This window comes from Ambystoma mexicanum, chromosome 3p (assembly GCF_040938575.1).
Source record: "Ambystoma mexicanum isolate Mex_15411 chromosome 3p, UKY_AmexF1_1, whole genome shotgun sequence".
Lineage (NCBI taxonomy): Eukaryota > Metazoa > Chordata > Amphibia > Caudata > Ambystomatidae > Ambystoma > Ambystoma mexicanum.
In genome coordinates, this window is record NC_090925.1 from 1,218,096,505 (window position 1) to 1,218,111,142 (window position 14,638).

Below are 14,638 nucleotides of genomic sequence, written 5' to 3' on the forward strand. Positions count from 1 at the left end.
ACATTTCGTTATTGCAAGCAGTACCTAGCGGGAAAGGTAATAGTTCAGCCGGATTCAATACACAACACCTCTTGATTTGTATATGCGGTGCAAACAAGATCAATTCATATCTTGTAAATCGTGCAGAGGTGAGGTGTTGTGTTTGCGTTCTATTTAATAGAACATCTACAGAGTGAGGTACCAACAAGGTTAAAGCATGGCCTAGGGCCATACCCTCGCTCTGTTTTACAGAAGCAGCAGCAGCAGCGACAGCTCTCAGACATCTCGGCAAAGCGCATGCAACAGGATCAACGGCGGAAGAAAAGTAACCGCACTGCCTATTCTTCCCTCCATGTTCCTGCGTTAATACAGCCAAAGCACATCCATCATGTTCATGCACATACAACTCGAAGGCCTTTTCATAAATTGGTGTGCCCAAAACTGGTGCTGAACACAGTGCAGTCTTGAGCAGATCAAAAGCTTTCTGGTGTTCCAAGTTCCACGGCAATGGCAAAGAAATGCCCTTCTTTGTCAAAGCCAACATTGGTTTAATCACTAGTGAGAAATTGGGGATCCACTGCCTACAGTAAGAAGCCATTCCTATCAAGGCTCTGACTTCCTTCTGTGTATTTGGGACAGACATGGTAGAAATGATTTTACCCCTTCAGGCGTCAACCTGCTTCCATCCTTTCACAGGAGATAGCCTAAATAGGCAACCTCCTGTCGACAATATTGAAACTTTTTCAGTGAAGCTTTATGTCCATGTTTGCTAGGTGAATAACCAACAACACGGTGCCCTCCTTACCCGCACTTTCTGAATCAGCAGCTAAAAGAAGATCATCTACGTACTGAAGCAGTGTACAAGGAGTGGGCAACTCGAGTGTATCAAGCGGCTCTTTCAAAGCCCTACTCTAGATGCTCGGACTTTCCGTGTACCATTGTGGGGCACGGGTGAATGTAAACGAGCGTCCCCCTAAGGTGAACGTGAACAGATATCTGCTATCCTTGTGTATAGGAATGCTAAAGAAAGCATTCTTAAGATCTACAACACTAAAATTAGTAGCAGAAGCTGGGATCATAGTTAATATCGTCGTTACATCAGGCACAATAGGAAATTGTGGAGCAACAATCTTATTGATGGAGCGTAAATCAATGATAAAACGAAAAGGAATTGCATTATCTCCTTTCTTATACACCGGCGAAATTGGACTATTGCACAAGCTACTTGCAATTTCTTCAATTACCCCGCAGTGCACAAAATCGGGAACTATACACTTCAAAGCTTGCTCACCATCAACCGAAATCTTATACTGAGGAATACGTGGCAACTTTACTCCTTGTTTTAAAATGATTTTAACAGGCACAATTTGTAGAACACCAACATCGTTGTCATCAATCGCCCATAAATGCTCCGGAACGTCACTAAATTCCGGCGGCAAAGGTCTAGTTAGGAACTGTGAGGCAGAAAGTTGCTGTGGTGAAATCGTCATACAAACTCCATCCGAAGAACAATGAATTACCACATTTAATTCCTTCAACAGATTCAACCCCAACAAATTCTCTCCACAGTTCGTTGTCAAAAGAAACGGACAGTGATCCGTGAATGGACCCAGTGTGATCGGTACCGGCGAAGAAACCGGACTAACCACTGGTGTCCTAGAAAACCCTACAGAAACATTGGTTTGCCCTGACGGTGGAATCTTTGGAACCCGTGAATGGTCAATGGAACACTTTTGTGCTCCTGTATCTATCAAGAATAGATGCTTCCTATTTCCCACTAACGTAGGGACCTTTCTGATTTACGGGAATAGGCGCTGGTTCCAACCCCTGCTTCGGGCAATCCTAGCGAAACAATATATCGTCAAAAGGAAGGTCTTCAGAGAGATATGCAGTAGAAGGATGATCAAAAATGTTTCTATTATCCACACTCGGTGACTGATTGGCTTGCGAAAAAGGCTGCAAATTTTGAGAAAACTGGCTTCTATCAGGACCCTCTGCCCCAGGGCGGCCTCTGGATCGTCTACCCATGATACCAAATGTGGTATTTGACCTCTGCTGGAGGAACGGGCATTGTGCTCGCCAATGACCCTCTTGTCTGCAATAAGCACATTAATTTGCGTGTAGAGGACCCAACGGCACAGTACCTTGTGCAACATACTGTCCTCGAAACTGTGTACTACCCCCTCTAGGACCTCTAACAATCTGTTGCAATTAAACCTTAGTTTTCAAGTCTCCCTTTTTCTTTTCGATCCTTTTCTTCTCATTATTAACTTGGTTTTCATAATACTGACCCATATGCAACACTTTGGATTGAGACTTAGCTTGCCAAGCGCTCTCTGAAGTCATAATTTGCGACTGGATGTCAGGTAACAATCCACGCACAAATCTTTCTACAAATAGTCGTTTTCCAGACTCTGTGCTCAAATCTTGTCCACTGAAATCTGAAAACACTTATTAAAACCGATTAAAGAATTTGGTAGCACCCTCAGACATTCCTTGGACACAAGCAGTAAGTTTGTCCCAGACAATCCTTCTCTCAGGAATTAAGGCTTTTAGTTTCGTCACTATTCTATCAGGCAAAGTTAGTATTACCTGTGGTGGCCTCTCACCAGCTGGTCTATCTCTATCTTGTCTAGCATATTATCCCATATATCCCCTAAGCCTGGTACATCATCTACTGTCGTAATCTGTTTCCACAAATCAATGGGTAGGAGCACGGGAAATAACAAATCTATATCACTCAGAGTAAATACTGACGACTGCAAGACATATTCTATCTCTTTATAGAACCCTCTCGGATTCTTTCTAATATCTGGGATGGATTGTCTGATAGTGTTCACTTCCTGTCTTGAGAACGGGACGTGAACAAACTGTGATACATAATGTGCAGGAATGTCATAAGCAGCAGTACCTGCTGCGGCATTAGCTGGAAACTCAACTTTTGGGAAAAATGTCGGAGGGACCTCTCTCATAGGCAACTGAGAAGTAAGCAACTCTGAACGCTTACTGAGTAGCAGAGCTAAATCGAACACTAAAGCAGTTGAAGAAGTGTCAGACGAAAAGGCTCTCTTATAGATATTCAATAATTCTGCAGGAAAACAAATCTTTCTTTTAATACATGCAGGAATTCCACCATAACCTGTATCACTTTCCTCTGCATTTCTGGCGTATACTGACTATGCGTGTCATATACTTCTACGGGAGATATCGACATATCTGAAATCCATCTAATTGCATCTTTTGTGCAAATTCTTGTTTCCTCACTCGTCGACTTACAAAGAGGAAGGAACCGTTTCTGTACAAAAATAGCGCTCAAACTATCACCATCAATTTCTTCATTCCGTAACCTTTCTAACTCCCTTCTATACTCAAAAACCCTATTGACATGCTCATATACTTTCTCCGCAGTATCTCTTGAATATGCTAAAACAGTCAGATCCCTTAACCCTTGTGGGAGATCTACATCATTCAGTCTGTTCCACATTGCGGATAAATGAATTCCCAGTCCTTCGATAAAAACATTTTTCTCAGGGAAACTTTCTAGATTAGAGAGTGTACCAAGAACATCAGATTGTTCACCCTTCTCCATGCATTGTCTAGCCCATGCAATAAAATCACGCTTACTCTCTTTAGTCTTTAGACACTGTATTGCGAGTTACAATCTTTGATTCCGCTCCCTTATCAACTCCAAGCGGAACAGAACTACTTGGAATAGGAAGAGTAGACAAATCTTGTACAATCGGTAAAAAAGGTGCTATCAATGGTGCAGAAGGCAAATCTACCAGACCCGTAACAGTAGGCAAAGGCGCAGGTATAGATGGAGGAGCAACGACAGGAGGAGGAACAATAACCGGAGGAGGAGGAGTAATAGGAGGAATGATAGGAGGAGCAGGAATTACTACGGGAGAAGGAACGCTAGCAGGAAGAGGCAAAGCAACAGGAATAGGAACATACGGAGGTTGCGCAGTGGCACCAGGCCTTCGTTCATTTAGAAGCTTGTCAATTGTCTCCAGCACTATTGTACAAGCTACCATTGTCTCCAGCACTATGTGTGTCTGTGACACCCCAGGAAACCCCAGGAAATAGTAACCATATGCATAACCCGTGTGCAGGACTGTTAGGTGATACTCCACTGTATTATTGCCAAATTGTGTTATTTGAACCTAGGTGATACCCCACTGCATTATTGCCAAATTGTGTTATTTGAACCTAGGTGATACCCCACTGCATTATTGCCAAATTGTGTTATTTGAACCTAGGTGATACCCCACTGCATTATTGCCAAATTGTGTTATTTGAACCTAGGTGATACCCCACTGCACTATTGCCAAATTTTGTTATTTGAATCTAGATGATACCCCACCGCATACTCGCTGTCTACCACTATTCTTGCACATGCTCTGCTTACATAGCCACCCACTGAGCTCCTACCGCAACCCAAAGTTCACCCCCTGACCACAAACTGAATCTAGGTGTTACTACCCTATCTGCTTATTGCACCTTTACTGCCTCGTCTGAATTGAATGATACGTATTTGTATTGCTTCTCGCCCCTGCCCACCCCATTTCCCAGATAACACCTACATTGCTACTCCCACTCCCACACAACGCCAGCGCAGTACTGCAGAAAATGCTAACCATATTACTCATCTTCTGTGCAATGACCACGCCCGCATCCCCAGACACTCCCATCCAGGAGACTGGCTCAGGAGCCCTCCCTCCCCAGCCAGGCTCTAATCTCACCCACAACTCCTACACAACTAGGTACTATCCTGACCCTTCCTACCCAAGATATTATTGCAAGTCAGGACCCATAACCCTTGCCTCCCACCCCTGCCCCACCACCGAAAGAAATAACAAACTTCGCGCCAGACTCTCCAAACTTTATGAGCCGCCCCAAAGTTCCCTGTCTGATTCCATATGCGAAGCCAAAAGGTCCACCAAAGGCACCACTATCCCCACAACCAAATCCAAGCCTATCACTCATACAAACATCTCGGTAAAAACAGATGTACACTCCTACAAAGGAGCTCTCCTCAATACCAGATCATTGGTCGCACATGCCCTTGATGTAGCAGACCTAATTATCAAAGATAAATTAGACTTCATCGCTCTAACCGAAACGTGGCTCCACAATGCAGCAAGCCCATCTCTAATGCTGGCCATCCCAGACGGCTACACTATATCTAGGCAGGACCGGGTAGGTAATCGGGGCGGTGGCATCGCCATCATATCCAAGGTAAGCTTAGCTCTCAGACTAGCCCCGACCCAAACTCTGCAATCGTGTGAATCCCTCACTGCCAAACTCCCCATAAATCACACCCAATCCCTCACTATCCACCTAATCTACAGACCACCAGGTCCACTTGGAACATTCGAGGAAGATCTACACAACCTTATCTCTAACAATGCGAAAACCACCTCACAACTACTGCTACTAGGGGACCTCAACCTAGGGTTCAACGACCCAGCAGACATACATGCATCTACCATAGCCAATACGATCTCATCACTCGGACTCTCTCAAAAAGTCAACCTACCCACCCACCTGAAGGGTGGGTGGGTAGGTTGATGCAATTGATGCTAATTGCTCAGCGGTCATCACCGCCACCACACCACTACCCTGGACCGACCACTCGTTGGTCTCTTTTAACCTACTGACCTCTAGATCACCTACCACAACCGTGTCACTGGCACCACCCTGCCTCACAAGAAACAAGAAAAATATCTCAATAGAAAAAATCATCCCAGCTATCCTTCCAACCCTAAACACACTGCCAGACAATCTATATCCCAACACACTAGTTCACGAATATAATAAAATCATGTTAACTACCATGGATAAAATTGCCCCACTCAAACTTCGCACCAGTAAGCCAAAAATCCATTTAAACAAATGGTATACACCCGAACTCAAAGCCCTCCGCCTAAAAAAGCGAAAATGTGAAGCTGATTGGAAACTATGCCCCTCCAGTGAAAAGAAAGCCATCCTTGACACGATTTCTCGTCACTACAAAGCTGAAATCTGCTTAGCCAAACGGAATTCCTATAACATCCGCATTGCCAACTCCAATTCAAGTATGAAGGAGCTCTTTTCCATACTGAAGGAACTTGAGTCACCCATTGCCACACCCGACACCTGCACTAAGAACCAGACCTGGTGCACAGACATCCAACAAGCACTAGCAAATAAAATAAACACCCTACAAAATAAAATTCAACTAAAAAAAGATTCCCTAAACCTCACTATCCCTCCCATACCTCCGCCCAATGCCTCAAAAAGTACACACATCAACTCATTCACCTTCTCTAAAACCACCAACCTGGAGGTTGAGAAAATCATCCTTTCTCTTAAACCATCAAACTGTAAAGGCGATATCTGCCCCGCACACATAATAAAGAACGCAGCCAGAGACCTGTCGCCCTTTATCTCTAAACTCATAAACGCCTCTTTCTCCTCAGGCAGCATCCCTGCCAACTTAAAACAATCTTGGGTACTCCTCCTCCTCAAAAAACAGTCGCTTGATCCCCTCATCCCCACCAACTACCGACCCATCACCACGGTACCCTTCCTACTGAAAATCTTAGACAAAGTTGCCTACGTCCAGATTCAAAAATACCTAGAGCTACACAAGTTACTAGGCTCCAGACAATCAGGTTTCCGCCCACTACACGGCACGGAAACAGCCCTTATCGATCTGAAAACCCAAATTGATGATCTGAGGGACAAGGGCAAGACAGCACTCCTCCTCTTACTCGACCTCTCCACGGCTTTCGACCTCGTCGACCACAAGGTCCTCTGCAGACACCTTGACTCAGCTGCTCACTTCTCCCCAGAAGCTATCAAATGGATTGAATCCTTTCTGAGCGAGAGAACCATGAGAGTCTTCTCCCCTTCAGCAGCAGCAGACCCCTCTCCTATTACTTGTGGAGTCCCGCAGGGCTCATGCGACTCCCCCACACTATATAACATCTTCACCAAACCCCTGTTCAACGATCTGGACCATCTGGGTGTCACCTACACTAACTATGCTGATGGCACTCAGATTCTCCTCCCACTTTCAGGGGATCACAGTAAGGACGGAGAGTTGGTGAATAGGGTATATCTCATCATTCAGGCATGGATGGCATCGCATGGTCTATGCCTGAATGATGACAAGACAGAGCTCATCATCTTAGGTTCCCCCGCTAATATCAACAAACTAGGCCTTGAATATGCCGAATTCAACATAGATGGCAATCTCATCAGAGTATCCAGGGAAATAAAAACCCTCGGCTTTTATCTAGATGCCACTATGTCATTCACTAAACAGGTCAACCCACTAGCATCTACCACTGCGTACACCTGCAAATTAATAAGGGCAGGCAGACCATTCCTATCCAATGACAGCTGCTTGATCCTGGCAAGAGCACTCATAGTATCCAGGCTCGATTATTGTAATGCCCTCTATAGTGGCGCTAACAAAGCCATTATCCACAGGCTTCAAATCCTACAAAACAATGCCTTGAGAGCTGCCCTCGGCATTAATAAGAGAGATCATATCTCAACCACAAGACGCCAACAGAAATGGCTCTCCACAGACAACAAAATCAAACTAAAGTTGGCCTCCCTAACCCATAAAGCCCTCAACAATGCCGCCCCCAGCTACCTGATGGACAAGGTAAAGAGAAAGTCCTCCATCCGACAAACAAGAACTATCAATTCCAACCGCCTGATAATTCCCAGATTCAAACTCTCCACCATTGGTGGGAACAGTTTCCCGGTGAAAGCTGCCATACTCTGGAATTCTCTGCCACACAACCTAAGAGCTGACCAACCATACTTACACTTTAGAAGACACCTCATCAGTCACCCAACGCCAATAACCCTTGTATGTAGCTGCACTCTCTATACCTAGGCATAGATAGTGATACCTTGCTCGCGACTTCGCCCTCGCCTCTAACAGTCCTTACAGCACACATCTGTACATTTACCTCCTGTATAGATATTGACCTTTTATGTATGAAGATGTGTATGCCTCTTATTCCTGTAATCCTGAATATTTTTCTCAGGAGTACCCGCCTTTAACAGCCTTGTACATATTTGTATATTTACCCCTGCATAGATATTGACTTTGTATGCATGAAGATTTGTACATTTCTTATTCCTGTAATTCTGATTATCTTTATCACTACCTCAAAGTGTATATTTCTGCAACATTGTAAGCTTCGAATTATCTTTTGCCTGCGCCCTGTTGCCCCTGGGTAAGGTGCGTGATATAAATAAATAAAAAAACAAACAAACAAACAAACAAACAATTAATTCATCAGACACATGAAAATCTTTAAACGGATATATCTTCTTGTCAGTCTAGAAAAATGGATACCTATACTTTGTGACCACAAACGTATTTTGGTGGCCGTGGGCCAACCGTCTCATGCACGATATGACAGAATATAGGTTTTCGAGTTTGCCAATGAACGGCCATTTTGATGTAACAAGAATTGCCATTTTGTTTTCTAACCATTGCTCATTGCTTTCTGTTCCTATTGCTTTGCAGTATATTTTCCGCTTTACACTGCTCAACTGTAGAACATTGTTGTCTGTATGTGAAAAGGACAAGGTCGCAGGGCTGAGAGGATAACAACAGTTTGTTGAAACACAAACGTAGGCAGCGCCAGGAAGAATGCCCGGCTCCCTCCCGACTGTAGCCTTGAAGCAGACCTGCATGGCATTTAATCATTTCACAGCTGCCAGCCAGTCTCGTTATATGGTAGAATATGTTAGAATAATACCGCTGAAGGCTTGAATTATGCTTTTCTTACGGCCCCCCTTTGCTGAGCCTGCTAGAACGTGTCGGCTCCCAAGACACGAATAGCACCTGATAGCAAGGTCCGGAATGTAACTCTTCCCCCCGTATGTAGCTCGCTTCCAAGAACAGAAGCGCTGTGTTCTATTCAACAACTGAAAGATTCCTCCGCACTCACAAATTGCAAATTGTTACTAGAATCGATGTTTGAAGGTGTCATAGTTGTCGGAGATGTCCATCATCACACCAAGTTCAAAGAAACCCAATAAAAGGGGGGTGTTAAGCATGTCATAGCTGATTGTTTGATATGCATTTTGTATATATGTAACTGAAGTATGTAATTCACTCTCTTGCGTCTCTCGAGGTCTAGAGATACACATCGCAGGGCATGAGACCGAGTTGGCCAACTGAGACTTTTGCATTGCAATAAACGCTAGCTTTGGGACTACAACCTCGTGTCTGGCGTATCTATCGTGTGTGGTGACTCGCCTTGTTTCCATAGACGTCAGGGTCCCGTAGGGGCCCCTTTCAAGATGGCGCCCGAACAGGGACCCTCCCCCACTTGTTCCATTGCATAACGTTGTAATTGAGTAAGGCACAGAACGGCGAGGACGGGACGATCGAGCCGGGATCAAGAGGTGTTCGGGGCGCCCGGTAAAAGTGATGAGAGACTCCTTTGCAGATCTGCACACATCTGATCCCTGATCGACGTGCCTGGCTAGAGAACAAGGAGGCGAGGGTCCCGAAATGAGGCGGAAGCCAAGAAACGCAGACACGACATCCTTTGGTGCGTCAGTATACAGACGACTTGATTTATCAGGTGAGTCATTCCCCGATTCAAAGTAATCCTGATATTGGTTGAGAGTTGACTTTGCAAAATCAAACGCCCTAGGTAAGGTTGATTAACCAGGGGGAAGGTTGAAACATGCCTGGGGTATTGTCCACCTTAGCAGGGTTTTTCCGCTGTGGTAGACAATCTTTGGAAGATGGCCAAATTGTACCAACTGGGGGAACGCCGGCGTATGAGATGTATGTGAAGTATGGAGTGGGTGTGATAATATTCTGTGAGACTTGGCATAGGCAAACCAGAAAGCAACAAGACCATCAGTGGCCGATTAATGGTAGTTTTGAGATAGCGAGGATAGACAACCTGGAAAGGGTGTTGATAAGAAAGAAAGCGCGTCGTGCAGCATTTGAGACTATTAAAGACTGGAGAAAGGAAGCAATGCTCCGATTTAAAAGCAGAGCGAAGCATGCACGCAGGCATGAATCGAAAGGTGAAGTAGCGGATGAGAAAGAAGAGGAGGAGTGGACTGAGAGTCTAAGAAGGGCAGGTAGGCGAGACCAGTTGAATATAGAAAAGATATATCAACAACGGGAATTACATATAGCAGATGAATTAATAGAAAATATATTGACCCATACAAAACAAGGCCCAAGATCAGAAGTAAGACCAGACACGTCAGTAGCTATTGCCCAGACCCCGCCCGTAGCCCAAGCTCCCCCTCCGGTAGCTCAAGCCCTCCCACAGCCACAGACCACGTGCGTAACACTTCCTTTTAGCCAACCAGGCCCACAACAGACACTCCCTGTTCCCATTGTCCCATCCGCACCTCCCGCCTCAGACACAGACTCGACACCGTCCGTTCCGTCCGGGGTTGAAGTTGAAACCACGGGGGCAAGAGGCGGGACTGACCAATGGGGATGCACGAGGGTAACTCGCAGCGCAATCAGCAAAGAAAGGAAGGTGGAATTGCAGCAACAGGCAGAGATGTATATAGACGGGAATGATGGGATGGCAGCATTGGCCTTGATGTATGACTTCCGTAGAAGCAACGAAAGACAGGTAGTGTTGGAATGCATGGGTGAATATTTGGTGGAGAAATGGAAACAGTTAATTGGGAAATTACCACCGCAGCGATTGTTAGATTTGAATGCATTAGCACGCTGTAGGGAGAGGGATGAAGAAGTGAGAGAACATGTATATGGACTTTTTGAACTCAAAGATGAATTAGATAATGATTATGCCGAAATGTTTGCTACACCTGGGTACAGGAGTAGGAATATCGAGAGAAATAGGAAGGAAACTGTAGAGCCATATATACCACAACGACATTCAATGTCGTCAGTGCAAAGGGGCGACAAATTAAAAGTATGTATACGAGAAGCGTTTAGATGGATGTCGGATCCCAGTATTCCCACAATGGAGATACACAAGATATTTGATGAATATTCCATGCCCATGAAAAGAAAAGCACTACAGTCGATGGCTGAACATTTATTAGACAAAGATATAAAAAACGATAAGGCCAGCCCACCCGAAATAATGGCAGAATATAGAAGAGCACTAGAGCGAGGAACAGGAGAAACAGCCCTATCGTTGGATCTGGGAATATTGTTACATCTAAGAGAGGGGGGGGCGGTAAGTGGGGCATTTCCCATGAGAGAGGTCCCACCTACCTTTGTGCCCAAAGTGGAGGTTCCCGCAGTGGGCGGTGCAGCGGCGCAGGTAACACCAGCCCATTACACCGTCCAATATGTGCATGTCCCCTTTTCCAGACAGGAAGTGAACAACATAAAGCAGACGATTCCTGATATAAGAAAGAATCCTGCAGGGTTTTACAAGGAAGTAGAGTCCTGCCTACAATCATCCGTGCTTACCATGGGTGATATAGACCTAATATTCCCGGTGATCCTGCCAACAGACATATGGAAACAAATAAGGAAGGTAGATGACATAATGGCCTTTGGCACCACATGGGCAGACTTGATAATAGAAGACATGAATAAAGCGGTTGGAGGGACACCAGGAGCGAACCTGGTGGCATTACCAGCACGTATAGTGCAGAAGTTAAAAGAAATTGTCACAGAGAAAAGAATTCAATGGGACAAATTGACTGCATGTGTACAAGGCAAGGATGAGTTGGCTACTGATTATTTTAATAGATTTGAAGAAGTATTCACAGACTTCAGTGGGCAGGATGTGGGCTCGGACGCGGGAAAGAGGTTATTTGTTGACAAATATGTGAGGGGGTTAAAACTTCCAATTCAGGATCTAATAATGACATCAGAGAGTGCATGGCAAGCAAAAACGTTGGGCGAAGTATTCCATATGGCCCAATATTATGAGCACAGAGTGACTGCGGGAAAAGAAAAAGAAGAGAGGGATAGGGTAAATCTGAAAACGCAGGTATTAATGCAGCAAGTAGTGGGACATAATAAAGGGCGAGGGAACGCACAAGGAAGGAGTGATTCGAATATGCATGGGGGAATAGTGGGACCGAATCAGTGTGCGTATTGTAAGGAGGAAGGACATTGGCGAGCGCAATGTCCACATCTACAGAATAGAAATGGGTCTGGTAAGAGGAGACAACATAGAGGACACCCAGGAGCGAATGGACCAAATAGGAATAGTATGCAGCAGCATCAAAATAACGGAGGTAATCAAAACCAAGGCCAAAACCAAAATGCCCCAAACCAGAGTCAGGGACAGCAAAATCAACAATATGGAAACCAGAGTGGGGGAAATAGAGGGAAGAGTGGGAACATTTTCGATACACAGCCAAACACGTATTACAGTAACAGCAATGATTACACATCGGACGATGTGTTATTTACCCAATAGGACAGCCCAGAACAGGGGTCAGAACCAGTGTCTATTCCCGTGAATCAGAGAGGTCCCTATGTAGAAATGAGAGTCGGGAATGAGGAGCACCGCTTTCTTGTAGATACAGGAGCGCAAAAGTGTTCAATAGACCACCACTTGGTTCCGGATGTACCACTGTCAGGGCAAAAGAATGTTTCCATAGGGTTCGCAGGTACACCAGTCATAAACCCAGTGTCCAAACCAGTCCTAGGTACTATAGGACCATTCACTGAACACTGTCCTTTCCTTTTAACAGAAAATTGTGGGGAGAATTTGTTGGGATTAAATTTGTTGAAAAAACTAGGTTCCATTATACATTGCACAGCGGATGGAGTGTTTCTGACGATTTGGCCACACGATGTCCCTGTGTCAGAATTCATGTCTGAAGCGTTACCAGGGGAACTAAGTAAAGTACCAACCTGTATATGGGCTATGCATGACAATGATGTAGGATGTTTAAAGATAGAGCCAGTAAAGATCATCTTAAAAGAAGGTGTTACCCTACCCGAATACCCCAATACAGAATTTCGGCTGAAGGTGAGAAAGGATTGAAGAGTATTGTTACGGATTTGGTGAAATTAGGGGTAATCGAGGAAATTACAGGCAGTACATGCAACAGCCCGATTCTTCCGGTTTATAAAAAAGGAGGTAATGAGGTACCATACCGTTTCATAATTGATTTACGCGCATTGAATAAGGTAGTAGATCCACAATTTCCTCTAGTGCCAGATGTCACTACAATATTGACAATGATACCTGTTTCAGCAGAATATTTTAGTTTAGTGGATTTGAAAAACGCGTTCTTCAGGATTTCAGTGGACAAGGACAGCAGATACTTGTTCGCGTTCACACTAGGAGGACGATCATTTACATTCACGCGGATTCCGCAAGGTTACACGGAAAGTCCAAGTATTTACAGTAGAGCATTAAAAGAGCAGCTAGACATGCTGGAATTACCCGTGGGTTGTGTACTCTTGCAATACATAGACGATCTATTGCTAGCTGCAGACACAGAGCAGATTTGTAAAGAAAGCACTGTATTACTACTGTCACATCTAGCGGCACATGGCCATAAAGCTAGTTTGAAGAAATGTCAATATAATCGAAAGGAGGTGGCCTATTTTGGCTACCTACTTTCGAAAGGAGGGAGAAGACTAACGCCAGAACGCATAGAAAGTATTTCTTGTATGCCTATTCCAAAGACACAAAAAGGAGTCAGAGCCATAATAGGCATGGCTTCATATTGCCGACAATGGATTGGTAATTTTGCGTTAATTGTGAAGCCGTTGGTGAATTTAACTAGAAAGGATGCGGTTATGCCTTTGCAGTGGGATGAGGAATGTCAGAAAGCATTTGATGGATTGAAAACTGCATTATGCTCGGCTCCAGTTTTGGGTACGCCGAACTATGAGAACATTTTTAGACTATTTGTGTGTGAAAGTGAAGGATGTGCATTGGCGGTTTTGACACAGGAACAAGGTAGACGAAATAGGCCGTGCAGCTATTTTTCTTCTGCGCTGGACCCTGTAGCGCGCGCACTACCACGATGTTTGTGATCTGTCACGGCGGCTGCTGCGTCAGTGAAACAAACGGAAGGGATGGTATTGGGGCACACTTTAATTTTGATGGTGCCACATGCCATAGACGTTCTATTAAATAGGACACAGACGCAACACCTCACCTCTACTAGATTGACAAGATATGAGATTATCTTGTTCGTGCCCCATATCCAAATTATGAGGTGTAGCGCTTTGAATCCTGCAGAATTAATGGCACCAACCATAAAAGAAATTGGGAAGAATGAATCACCCCCCCACGATTGCTTAATGGTCACTGAGGAAGGGGAGAGTTGATTTAAGTGATATCCCACAGAAAGAACCAGATGGAGAGTTATTTTGTGATGGCTCATGTTTTAAATTACCAGATGGCACGACAACTGCCGCATATGCTATCACTACCCTAGAGAGCGTTGTAGAAAGCAAAAGAATTCCCTATAATTCAGCACAAGCCGCAGAAATAATAGCATTAACCAGAGCATGCGAGATTTCTGAAAATTTAAATGTGAATATATATACTGATAGTCAGTATGCTTTTGGAGTGGTTCATAATTTTGGTCGACTCTGGGCTGAAAGAGGATTTTTGACATCACATGGCGCCAGAATTCAACATGGCCCTTTGATTGTACGATTGCTTTCTGCACTTACGTTTCCAAAGCGCCTAGCAAT